The sequence below is a fragment of the Macaca nemestrina genome, chromosome 15 (assembly GCF_043159975.1).
Source record: "Macaca nemestrina isolate mMacNem1 chromosome 15, mMacNem.hap1, whole genome shotgun sequence".
Classification (NCBI taxonomy): domain Eukaryota; kingdom Metazoa; phylum Chordata; class Mammalia; order Primates; family Cercopithecidae; genus Macaca; species Macaca nemestrina.
In genome coordinates, this window is record NC_092139.1 from 60,548,342 (window position 1) to 60,560,878 (window position 12,537).

Consider the following 12,537-nt stretch of genomic DNA (forward strand, 5'->3'; position numbering starts at 1 on the left):
GGAGGGAGACTCAGAGGGGGAAGGCTCAGGAGGACCCTGTCTACCATGCTCAGAGTACAAACCCCCAGGGGGAGCCGCAGGGTGGGGAAAGAGGCCTGCAGGTGCCCAGTGGCAGTCAGTATGAAACTTTACCAAAGGTAGACCTTCCTCAGGGGAATAGAGAAAACAACATTCTTGTCTCTGAACCTAACCCTATGGCAACATCAGAGGCGCCACAGGTCAAATGTTAGGCTCGAGGGAAGCCACGCTTACCTAGTGAGACCAGGTGGCTGTAGTTCTCCAGTGTCACCTCCCTGTACAGGGCTCTCTGAGCAGGATTCAGCAGCCTCCAATCCTTCTGGGTGAAATCCACAGTGACATCCTCAAATGCCAAGAAAGCCTGTAACACAAAACCCAGGCATGCTCACCAGGGACAGTGTTGCACTCAGGCAGTTGGAGGATTCCAGGTTCTGCCACCTGTGCCTGGAGTTCCAAGACCTCCGTCTCTGCCTGGCCCCAGTATTTATGGTGCTAGGTAGTCTTAATGGGGCTTCCTAGAAGCACAGAGAGTTTCAACTGCATGGAGCTTTAAACCTAGGCAGGGAGAAGAGGGAAACTCAAAAAATTAAGTAACAGTGTTTCCTACAAACATATGAACAGTAAATAACACATTACTAAAGTTTTACGGTACCCTGAGCCATGTTCTGAGTTAGATACTCCATGAATTTCTAAATGAGCAAGACACAGCTCTCATGGATCTTCTGATAAAATGACAACCGATCATTTGGGACCTGCGCTGGAAAATGTAAATCTCCACTGCAGGATCCCAGAATTCAGATCCAGGTTAGATCTGATTTCTACCAAAAATCCAGTGCTGTATAGGGCAGTCTGAGCACATCTGAATTAGTGGATGGAGCACTTTTGAAAGAGCCCTTCTCACAGTACATCTGTTCTGCAACTATGCACGTGACCAGTTTGGCATCTCTGTAGGTGCCTGATGAATTTAAATTCCATTTGTGGCCAGGCACGGTGGCTTGTGCCTGTAATCCCAGCACTCTGAGAGGCTGAGGCGGGCGGATGACTTGAGGCCAGGAGTTTGAGACCAGCCTGGCCAACACGCTGAAACCCTGTCTCTACTAAAAATATAAAAATTAGCCAGGTGTGGTGGTGCATGGCTGTAATCTCAGGTGCTTGGGAGGCTGAGGCAGGAGAATCGCTTGAACCTGGGAGGAGGTTACAGTGAGCTGAGATTGTGCCACACCACTCCAGCCTAGGCGACAGAGCAAGACTCTGTCTCATAAATAAATAATCAATTCGTGAAGCTCATCAGACTACTAGACTCATGAGTCAGAAAGCCTCTCCTTTGACCCTTAACTGTCAATCCCTATTTCCCCCAGCACTGATCTATCATGTCACACCTACTGTAAAGATCCTCAAAATCCAGGCAGGCTGGGCATGCTGGCTCATGCCTATAATCCTAGCACTTTGGGAGGCTGATGCAGGATTGCTTGCATCCAGGAGTTTGAGACCAACCTGGGCAAAATAGCGAGACCCCAACTCCACATACACAAAAATAAAAAATTAGTTGAGCATGGTGGCAAGTGCCTGTAGTCCCAGCTAGTTGGGAGGCTGAGGTGTGAGCACTGTTTGAGCCTGGGAGGTCAAGGCTGCAGTGAGCTATTATTGTGCCACTGCACTTAGCCTGGGCAACAGTGAGACCCTGACCACCATCCCCCCAAAAAACCCAAAAGAAAAACCAAGAAAACCCCAGACAGCTTAAAGACCAAGTTGGGCTCCTCAGGCTGGCATCCAGGCCTCTGTCCTCAGGAGGGTCAGAGGTAGCCAGCAGTCTTTAGGAATAATCAGATGACAGGGGCCAATGAGGGAGGTAGGTGGGAGCTATCTCAGCAGTTTAGGCCACGCTGTGAGGAGTCTGCAGGAAGTGGCAGAGCTATGGGAGGTGGCAATCCTACACTGTCAAACCGTGAGGACCCTGGTGAGCTTGGGCATCTGTGGCCAACTGACAATGCAGGCTCGGCACAGGGCAGTGACTGCTCCTCAGAGACGTGGCCGATCCAGGGCTGTAGGTGCAATCTCCCAGTTTGGTAATGCTGAAAGCCCATCTAACCATCCAACATGCTGTCTGCCAAACCAGAGATATTCAGGTGCCCTGTGTGACTCTGCACCTCCACTAGAACACACAGAAAATCAGCTGTGGCCACCCCAAGCCAGCACCTGGCAGACTTCTGAGTTGGGAGCCTAAAGGACCACAGTCCACTCCTGCACCCACATCTAGGCCATGCTTCTCGCAGCTGTTCCAGGCAGTGGCCATGCATTTTAAGGACATCAAGGCAAGCCCCTTCCGATCCAGGCGCTCCTCTGATGGCCCACTATGGCTTGAAGACCTGCTGGCCTGGCTGAGCCTCCCAAGGCTGTACTTGGTCTCCGATACTTCCACGCAATTTTATCCTCCTCTCCTCACTGGAGTCTGATGAGGCTCCAGTCATCCCCTTTTCTCTCTTGCAGGCCTTTCCTCTAACATGAGCCCAGCCCATCTCATTGCATCTTGGGATCTGCTTCTCCTAGGACCTGGATTCATCCACCAGCCGTCTGTGAGAACGTTGACTGCTAAAACCCTTCGTCCCTGCAGTTGAGCAGTCTGCCCAGTGGCGGCCTGAGATTGAGCACACTTCTGCCTCTTCCCCATCTCCTGTACTTGCCACATCTCTCGCAACTGCCCAGGGAGCCCCTCCCACTGGAGGCCTTTGTGACCTCCCTCTCTGCCCTACCCTTCATTGACACCAACCCAACATCATCACTGGACACCTGAGTGTGGAGATTCCTGTCTTTGGCTGTAAATGCTCCCTGGGTGTTGTACACAGATCACTACTTGATAAGTGACACCCACAGGCCAGTCACTTGCTGGAGGACGCCAAGAAAGACAGATCACTCCCCAGGAGCGGTGCTGGCCTTGGTCCTGTGCTAACAATGTGACTGCTAGGGCCAGTGAAGGAAACGAGCCTATCCTGTGACAGCAAGAAGGACAGTTCTGGGAAGTCTCACCTGTCTCCTGGCTCCCTGGGGTCCCATGACTGTCTTCCTGCTCTCCATGGAGAAGGGAACCTTGCAGATGGCTGATCTGTGGGAGGAGAGAAGTCAAAGGGTGGCTGGGTGCAGCTGCCCTCCCCACATGTGACACAGGCCTGATTCCAATACCAACTGGGGATCTGGGGAGAGCACATCTGCACAATCCCCCTGTGGGGGTCTGGCCAAAAGGTCTAGGGAGCCAGGCTCCCTGCAAATCCAGGACAAGCTCATCTGGGAGTGAAGACCCTGTGTCCCAGGAGCTGGGTGAGGTTTGTTGCTTACATCACTGAGGGGCTAAAAGGATGTGCAACACCTGCAGATGAGGTCTTGAGTTTAAGGTTAGGGCTCAGAGTTGCAGGTGTTCTTTGCATTGGACAGAACACACAAAAGCTGTCTGCCTCTTCTAGCCTCCGTCTACCTGGGTTTAAAGTCAAGATAATCACAGGGGCAGACAAACATAAGAAGGCCACAGGCAGATGGCATTGGCAGTTATTAAGTACTGTACAACACCAAAGCCTGTAACAAATTAATAGCATGGGGAGTGTGAGCCTTCAAGAATAAAAGTCCTCAGACATGTGGTCAATCTAAGGCAGTGAGTGATCCAATGCAATTTGGATCCTGATTGCAACAAAGAATACGTGAGGAGTTTTAGCAGCCAGTGAAATCTGAACACTAATTGGATATTAGATTATCAAACATTGATTTTGTTGTTATAAAAATATTTTGGGTTTTAAAAGCATGAGCCCTTCCTTGTATACAAACTTTCAGAACATTCATGAGTGAAAATGATGTCTGGATGTGCTTAAACACCCCTTCTCACCCTCAAAAGTCAATTGAGCATTATTGGCCACACTTGATAATTTTTAGAACTGAATAATGTGTACTGGGTTCATTGTACTATTTTCTCTGAATTTTTGGAAAATAATTCCAGTAGAAATACAGGAAAAGAATTAATTGTAAATTAAAGTGGTGGGTACAATGATTTCATTAGAGTACTCACTATACTTTTAAGTGAATGTTTTGATAAAAAAAAATTCAAAGTAAAAACAGACATACAAGGGTGAAAAGAAGGAAATGTGAAGGAACAAAGATGCTATCGTGGTGATTATGATGAACACAGCATACATCCACTGGCCAGCAACTTTGAGACAGAAGAAGTGAACAAATACTACGGTGTTATGAAAGGAAAATAAAACTAGGGACCCCAGTCCACTATGCCAAAAGGAAAGCATGTAAGAAGCTGCCTTTTCTTTTGTTCCAAAGGAGATAGCTACAGGTAAAAGGTTAAGTATCTCCATAGTAGCTGCTCTATGCACACCTTATCTTACATAAAGTGCTGATTTACTGAGTGTGAGATGAATACATAACTGATTATTCTCCTACCTGCTCCTTTTCTCTTGCCACAGGTGGATTACCATACCCTCCCTCTTTCCCCTCCAGCCTACTTTTCCCTTTTAAACAATGAAGCTCTCAAACTCATCTTTGGGGAAAGCCACTGACCTCTCTCTGGGGCATGTGCTCAACCTTGGCAAAATAAACATCTATTAGCACATCAAAAAGCTTATCCACCATAATCAAGTGGGCTTCATCCCTAAGATGCAAGGCTGGTTCAACATATGCAAATCAATACATGTAATCCAACATATAAACAGAACCAAAGAAAAAAACCACAAGATTATCTCAATAGATGTAGAAAAGGCCTTTGACAAAATTCAACATCCCCTCATGCTAAAAACTCTCAATAAATTCGGTATTGATGGAATGTATCTCAAAATAATAAGAGCTATTTATGACAAACCCACAGCCAATATCATACTGAATGGGCAAAAACTGGAAGCATTCCCTTTGAAAACTGGCACAAGACAGGGATGCCCTCTCTCACCACTCCTATTCAACATAGTGTTGGAAGTTCTGGCTAGGGCAATCAGGCAAGAGAAAGAAATCAAGGGTATTCAGTTAGGAAAAGAAGAAGTCAAATTATCCCTGTTTGCAGATGACATGATTGTATATTTAGAAAACCCCATCGTCTCAGCCCAAAATCTCCTTAAGCTGATAAGCAACTTCAGCAAAGTCTCAGGATACAAAATCAATGTGCAAAAATCACAAGCATTCTTATATACCAGTAACAGACAAACAGAGAGTCAAATCATGAATGAACTTCCATTCACAATTGCTTCGAAGAGAATAAAATACCTAGGAATCCAACTTAAAAGGGATGTAAAGGACCTCTTCAAGGAGAACTACAAACCACTGCTCAGTGAAATAAAAGAGGACACAAACAAATGGAAGAACATACCATGCTCATGGATAGGAAGAATCAATATTGTGAAAATGGCCATACTGCCCAAGGTAATTTATAGATTCAATGCCATCCCCATTAAGCTACCAATGACTTTCTTCACAGAATTGGAAAAAACTGCTTTAAAGTTCATATGGAACCAAAAAAGAGCCCACATTGCCAAGACAATCCTAAGTCAAAAGAACAAAGCTGGAGGCATCACGCTACCTGACTTCAAACTATACTACAAGTCTACAGTAACCAAAACAGCGTGGTACTGGTACCAAAACAGAGATATAGACCAATTGAACACAACAGAGTCCTCAGAAATAATACCACACATCTACAGCCATCTGATCTTTGACAAACCCGAGAAAAACAAGAAATGGGGAAAGGATTCCCTATTTAATAAACAGTGCTGGGAAAATTGGCTAGCCATAAGTAGAAAGCTGAAACTGGATCCTTTCCTTACTCCTTATACGAAATTAATTCAAAATGGATTAGAGACTTAAATGTTAGACCTAATACCATAAAAACCCTAGAAGAAAACCTACGTAGTACCATTCAGGACATAGGCATGGGCAAGGACTTCATGTCTAAAACACCAAAAGCAACGGCAACAAAAGCCAAAATTGACAAATGGGATCTATATTAAACTAAAGAGCTTCTGCACAGCAAAATAAGCTACCATCAGAGTGAACAGGCAACCTACAGAATGGGAGAAAATTTTTGTAATCTACTCATCTGTCAAAGGGCTAATATCCAGAACCTACAAAGAACTCAAACAAATTTACAAGAAAAAACCAAACAACCCCATCAAAAAGTGGGCAAGGGATATGAACAGACATTTCTCAAAAGAAGACATTCATACAGCCAACAGACACATGAAAAAATGCTCATCATCACTGGTCATCAGAGAAATGCAAATCAAAACCACAATGAGATACCATCTCACACCAGTTAGAATGGCAATCATTAAAAAGTCAGGAAACAACAGGTGCTGGAGAGGATGTGGAGAAATAGGAACACTTTTACACTGTTGGTGGGATTGTAAACTAGTTCAACCATTATGGAAAACAGTATGGTGATTCCTCAAGGTTCTAGAACTAGAAGTACCATATGACCCAGCCATCTCATTACTGGGTATATACCCAAAGGATTATAAATCATGCTGCTATAAAGACACATGCACACGTATGTTCATTGTGGCACTATTCACAATAGCAAAGACTTGGAATCAACCCAAATGTCCATCAGTGACAGACTGGATGAAGAAAATGTGGCACATATACACCATGGAATACTATGCAGCCATAAAAAAGGATGAGTTCATGTCCTTTGTAGGGACATGGATGCAGCTGGAAACCATCATTCTCAGCAAACTATTGCAAGAACAGAAAAGCAAACACCGCATGTTCTCACTCATAGGTGGGAACTGAACAATGAGATCACTTGGACTCGGGAAGGGGAACATCACACACAGGGGCCTATTATGGGGAGGGGGGAGGGATTGCATTGGGAGTTATACCTGATGTAAATGACGAGTTGATGGGTACAGCACACCAACATGGCACAAGTATACATATGTAACAAAACTGCACATTATGCACATGTACACTAGAACTTAAAGTATAATAATAATAATAATAAAAACATCTAAATTGGTACTTGATTCTGATACTTTTTGGTTTACACGCAGTTAGAGAAGAAAAGCAGTGAAATTTCTTCTTCTGATGGCAGTTGAAAGGCGATTTATAACATTTATTTTTGTTGTTTCTGTACACTTAAATAGTTTACATCCTTGCATGTCTCATCTGTGCTATCTTTACCTATTCCAAAGTCACAAAGATATTCTCCTACATTCAGTCTTAGAAGTTTAAACATTTTGTTTTTGGTGGTAGTATAAATATGTATTTCATTTTTTAACTGTTTGCTGCTAGGTTACAGAAATACAAGTGCTCTTTAAAAATACTGACCTTATTTTCTCAAGTTCCTAAACTGTGTGTTACTAGTATCTAGTTGTTTAACTACAGATTCTTCCATGTACACACTCACATCTGTGAATAAAAAGTTTTTCTTGTTCTATTTCAACGTTTATGCCTTTTATTCCTTTTTAATACCTTAACAAATTACCTTGATATTCTAAGATAATGCTAAAGAGTGATGAGAATCAACATTAATGCTTGTTCCTGATCTTAGTGTGAACACACTTCACCATTAAATATGATGATTGCAGCCAGGCTGTCACACATAACCTTTGTTTTATTAAGGGAAATTCTTTCTATTCCTCATCTGCTGAGAATTTTTACCCTGAATAGGTGTGAAATGTTATCAAATATTTTTCTGCATTAAGATACTCGTGTAGGTTTTTCTCTTTTGCTCCCTGAAAGCAGTGAAAGGAAAATAAAAACGTGGGAACTCAAACCACTCTGCCAAAAGAAAAATATTAAGCTGAAAGCTGATTCATGCAAGAAGCTGCCTTTCCTTTCCTTCCTGAGCTGAGAACCACAGATAAAAGGTAAAATATCTCCGCCGGGCTCAGTGCGGTCGGTGGCTCACGCCTATAATCCTAGAACTTTGGGAGGCGGAGGCGGGTGGATCACGAGGTCACCATCCTGACCATCCTGGCTAACACGGTGAAACCCCCTCTCTACTAAAAATACAAAAAAATTAGCTGGGCGTGGTGGCAGGCACCTGTAGTCCCAGCTTCTAGGGAGGCTGAGGCAGGAGAACGGCGTGAACCCAGGAGCAGGCGGAGCTTGCAGTGAGCGGAGATCGCGCCACTGCACTCCAGCCTGGGTGACAGAGCGAGACTCTGTCTCAAAAAAAAAAAAAAAAAAAAATAGCCGGGAGTGGTGGAGGGCGCCTGTAGTCCCAGCTACTCAGGAGGCTAAGGCAGGAGAATGGTGTGAACCTGGGAGGCGGAGCTTGCAGTCAGCAGAGATTGTGCCACTGCACTCCAGCCTGGGCGACAGAGACTCAGTCTCAAAGAAAAAAAAAAAAAAATTAGCAGGGCATGGTGGCAGGTGCCTGTAGACCCAGCTACTCGGGAGTCTGGGGCAGGAGAATGGTGTGAACCCACGAGGCGGAGCTTGCAGCGAGCGGAGATCACGCCACCGCACTCCAGCCTGGGGACAGAGCAAGACTCCGTCTCAAAAAAAAAAAAAAAAAAAAAAGTTAAATATCTCCACAGGTAGCTTACTCTATGTTCACCCTATCGTTGGTTTTTTAGGAACAAACTCCATTTGGCTAGAATATATCATCCTTTTCATGCATTGCTGGATGCTACTTGTCCATATTTTGGTGAGAATTCTTGACTATTTTCCTCTAGAGTGATTACATATAAAGGCACATGAGAACTCTGTTGAAATGTTCTGTATCTTGATTGAGGTGATAAGTGACCTGTGTCAAAACTCATTAAAGTATACAGTTAAAAGCAGTGCTTCTTATGGTACCCAAGTTACACCTCAACATTGATTAAAAATCCTCTCAGAGACCAAATATATATGGGTAAAATAACAAGACATCTGGATTTGTTTAAAATACTTTGGCATATAAACAGGGGGAAGGGATAAATCTAACAAAACTATCTATGATTTTAAAATTTATCGAATCTGGATGAAGGCAACATGGGGATTCATATTACCATTCTCCTAATTTTGCTACCCATTTGAGATTTTTCATAATACTAGTTTACAGAAAAAGCATTAATCATATTGCTAATTCTATGCTTACCAAAAAATTGCCTAAAATAATCTTATAGGAACAAACTTCATTTGAAAATACTCAAAAGTCCCCAGTATTCAAGAAACTGCCCAATCAAGAAAAAGCCACATTAGAAACAGGAGGCAGTTGGCTGGGCACAGTGGCTTTCCTGTAATCCCAGCACTTTGGGAGGCTGATGCATGTGGATCGCTTGATCCCAGGAGTTCAAGACCAGCCTGGGCAACATGGCAAAGGCTTGTCTCTACAAAAAATATAAATATTAGCCATGTGTGGTGGCACGTGCCTGTAGTCCTAGCTACTCCTGGCTTGAGCCCAAGAGGTTGAGGCTGCAATGAGCTTTGTCACTCCAGCCTGGGCAACAGAGCAAGACACAGTCTCAGGAAAACAACAACAACAACAACAACAACAAAAACAAAACAGGAGACAGTCATATTTGCATCCCAATACTCCTTATTCCCAGTGTTCTATCCTGTCCAAGTGCTGCCTAACGGAAAAATCTCATGGTGAACTTGCCTATAGATCCCTGGGGCAAAAAATTACAGGTGCAGAATACAACAGAGCTTCTAAAGCAGCATCCCAGTTTCCACTTCCTTCCCTCAAATCCGAGAAAGCAGAGTAGACCTTTCTTACAAGGTTCTAAGCTGTTGGAGGCTGCCTGAGGGACTGCTCTCTCTGTTTTGAGGATCTCACACCTTAGGGAGGAAAAGCACTGGATCATGCTTGGCAAAGATGCAGACAGACTGAAAAGCAGATGCCTGGGGCAAGATATTATGGGTAGAGACATGCAACAGACCATCAAGGGCCCAGAGGAGAGACTCTTGGGACAAATAAGTATTTAAAAGCAGTTGCCTATGAGCAAATGGAAAAAGCCACAAGCAAAGGTAAGATCCATGCTCAAAAAAGGCCTGAGAAAATCTTAAACCTTCTCCTCAGACTGATCCCAAAGCTTAGAACCAATGCCAAGGTAATAGCAAAAATCCTCCCTGGAAAAGAGTCAGTCTGCAAAAATTGGAAAAGGAGGTTGTTTTTTCCCACAATGCCTAATTTCTAACAACAACAACAACAACAAAAACTCAGAAAACATGGACCAATAGTGGAAGAAAATAAAGTGATGCAAACCTTCCCTGGAGAAACATAAGCTTCAGGCATACTAGACAGATTTTAGACTGTCTAAAATATTCTCAAAAACTCATGTAAACACATATAGAGAAAAGGAAATCAGGAAAATATATATGAACAAAATAAAAATATCAACAGAGATTACAAAAAGGAAGCAAACGAAAATTCTGGACCTGAAAACATAGTAACTGAAAAATTCAGTAGAGGGGTTTAACAGCAGATGAGCAGGCAAAAAAAAATAATCAGTAAACATACAGGGAAGAAATTACAGAGACAGAGAAGCAGGAAGAGAAAACAATGACATAAAGTAAACAGAGCCAAGAGAGTTATAAGGCACCATTAACTGGACATATATATGGGTGTCTAGGAGAAGATGCTGATAGATTACTGAAGAAATAATGGCCAACACTTCAAAATTTGAAGACAGACATGAATCTACAAGGCCAGCACACTCAACAAACTCCAAGAATAAATTCAAGGAGGTCCCTACCCACACTTCACAACTACGCTTACATGAAACCAGCTTCAGGAACACAGGACTGGCGGGGGGAGAGAAGTTAAGAATAGTGGCATCATGCCTCTCTCAGGGATAAACTGTCACAATAGACTGAGAACTGGAGAGGGAGAGGGTTCCATCTCGTCATTTTCACAGCCCATAGTGGAGTTTCTCTCAGAGCGGACCAAAATGGGGGTGGGGAGGGTAGCAGTTTGTGTGTCAAATGTTACAGACTCTCACTGTTCTCAGAAAGGCTCGGTTGATTTTTCTGAATAAATGTTTCTCTAAATTCCTGAGTGGTCTTAAGACAAATTCTGTGTAGTTTAAATGGTTGTTTTTGGTTTTCTAAATTACAAGTTACGGTGTTTTACTGGAGATATAGTCCACATAGCTCCTCACTGCCATTTCAGAATCCACATTTCTGATTATAGTTGGGACCAGAACTAGGGCCAGGCAATTAGGTAAGTGGCTGTGATCATTATTTGTCCTCATGGGCAGAGAGGCAAAAGACAGTGGAGAAGTAGAATTAGGAGATGAGCCTGGCAGGCAGAAGGAGGAAGCGGAGGAAAAAGCCATGACAAGGAAAGCATGAACAAGCCTCAGCACCTAAGCAAGCAGATGGGTAGTTTGCCAAAGTAGGGAAACTTCCTTTACCTAGATCACAAAGAGAGAAGTAAAACAGACAGGGGGCACTACTGAGCTGGTTTCTAGATGTTTCTTCTCTCATGCTTCCCATCTTAATGAACCTGAGTGTGAAATCTGAATTGTGAGGAGAAATTTTTGAGACCTGGACAATTTCCGCATAAACTGGGTAATGGGTGAAATTAATAAATTGCTAATTTTGTTGAGTGTGATTCTGGTACTCTAGTTATGTTAAAAAGCAAAACAATAACAACAAAAATAGTCCTCAGAGAAGCAGCTGCAGTAAATTTACAGATAAAATGGTGTCTTGGATTGGCTTCAAGATGCTCTATCCTGAAAACAGAAAGCGTGGGGTGGGGAGGGGGTTGGATGAAGTAAGAAGAGCAAAGTGTTAAGGTGCAAGTAGGGAACAGAGAGATTTGTTATATATTCTCTCTACTTTAGTTCCTTCTTCAATATTTTTCATTGTAAATTTGAAAAAAAAAATTGAATATCCCTTCCAAGATAATTTGGAGAGGAAAAACAGAGGAAACCTTCATTTCCAGGGTGTGAGTGGAGAACACTGCAAACTGTTTGATCTCACTCCTGCCATCTGTTGACATCTGTGGGACTTAATATGCAGTAGGAACAGAAACTGAGAGCCAGAAGAAAGTGGTTTAAATTAGTTACCAATAAATTAGATATGAACATAAGGCAAACTTGAAACATTTAGCTCCTCCACATACATTTCATTAAAATTTTCCTAAGATTAAAAAACAGCTCCTACATTTTTGGGGATGAAAAATGTTCATATGTTGATTTGAAGATTAAGACTTCACTATATACATTTCTTAAAACTCATTAACTAGAACTTAAAATGTGAGAAATTTTGTCTCAATTATACCTCAGTGAAGCTAATTCTTAACAGAAACCCCCAAAATCCCAGCTTGCTCCACAACCCAGTCCACTTGATCCCAGATATGTTACATAAAGTAAAAATTATTATTTTTTGAGACAGAGTCTCAGTGTCCCCCAGGCTGTAGTGCAGTGGCATGTTCTCTGCTCACTGCAACCTCCATCTCCTGGATTCAAGCAATTCTCTTGCTTCAGCCTCCAGAGTAGTTGGGATTACCGGCATGAGCCACCATGCCTGGCTAATTTCTGTATTTTTAGTAGAGACGAGGTTTCACCATGTTGGCCAGGCAGGTCTCGAACTCCTGAGCTCAGGTGA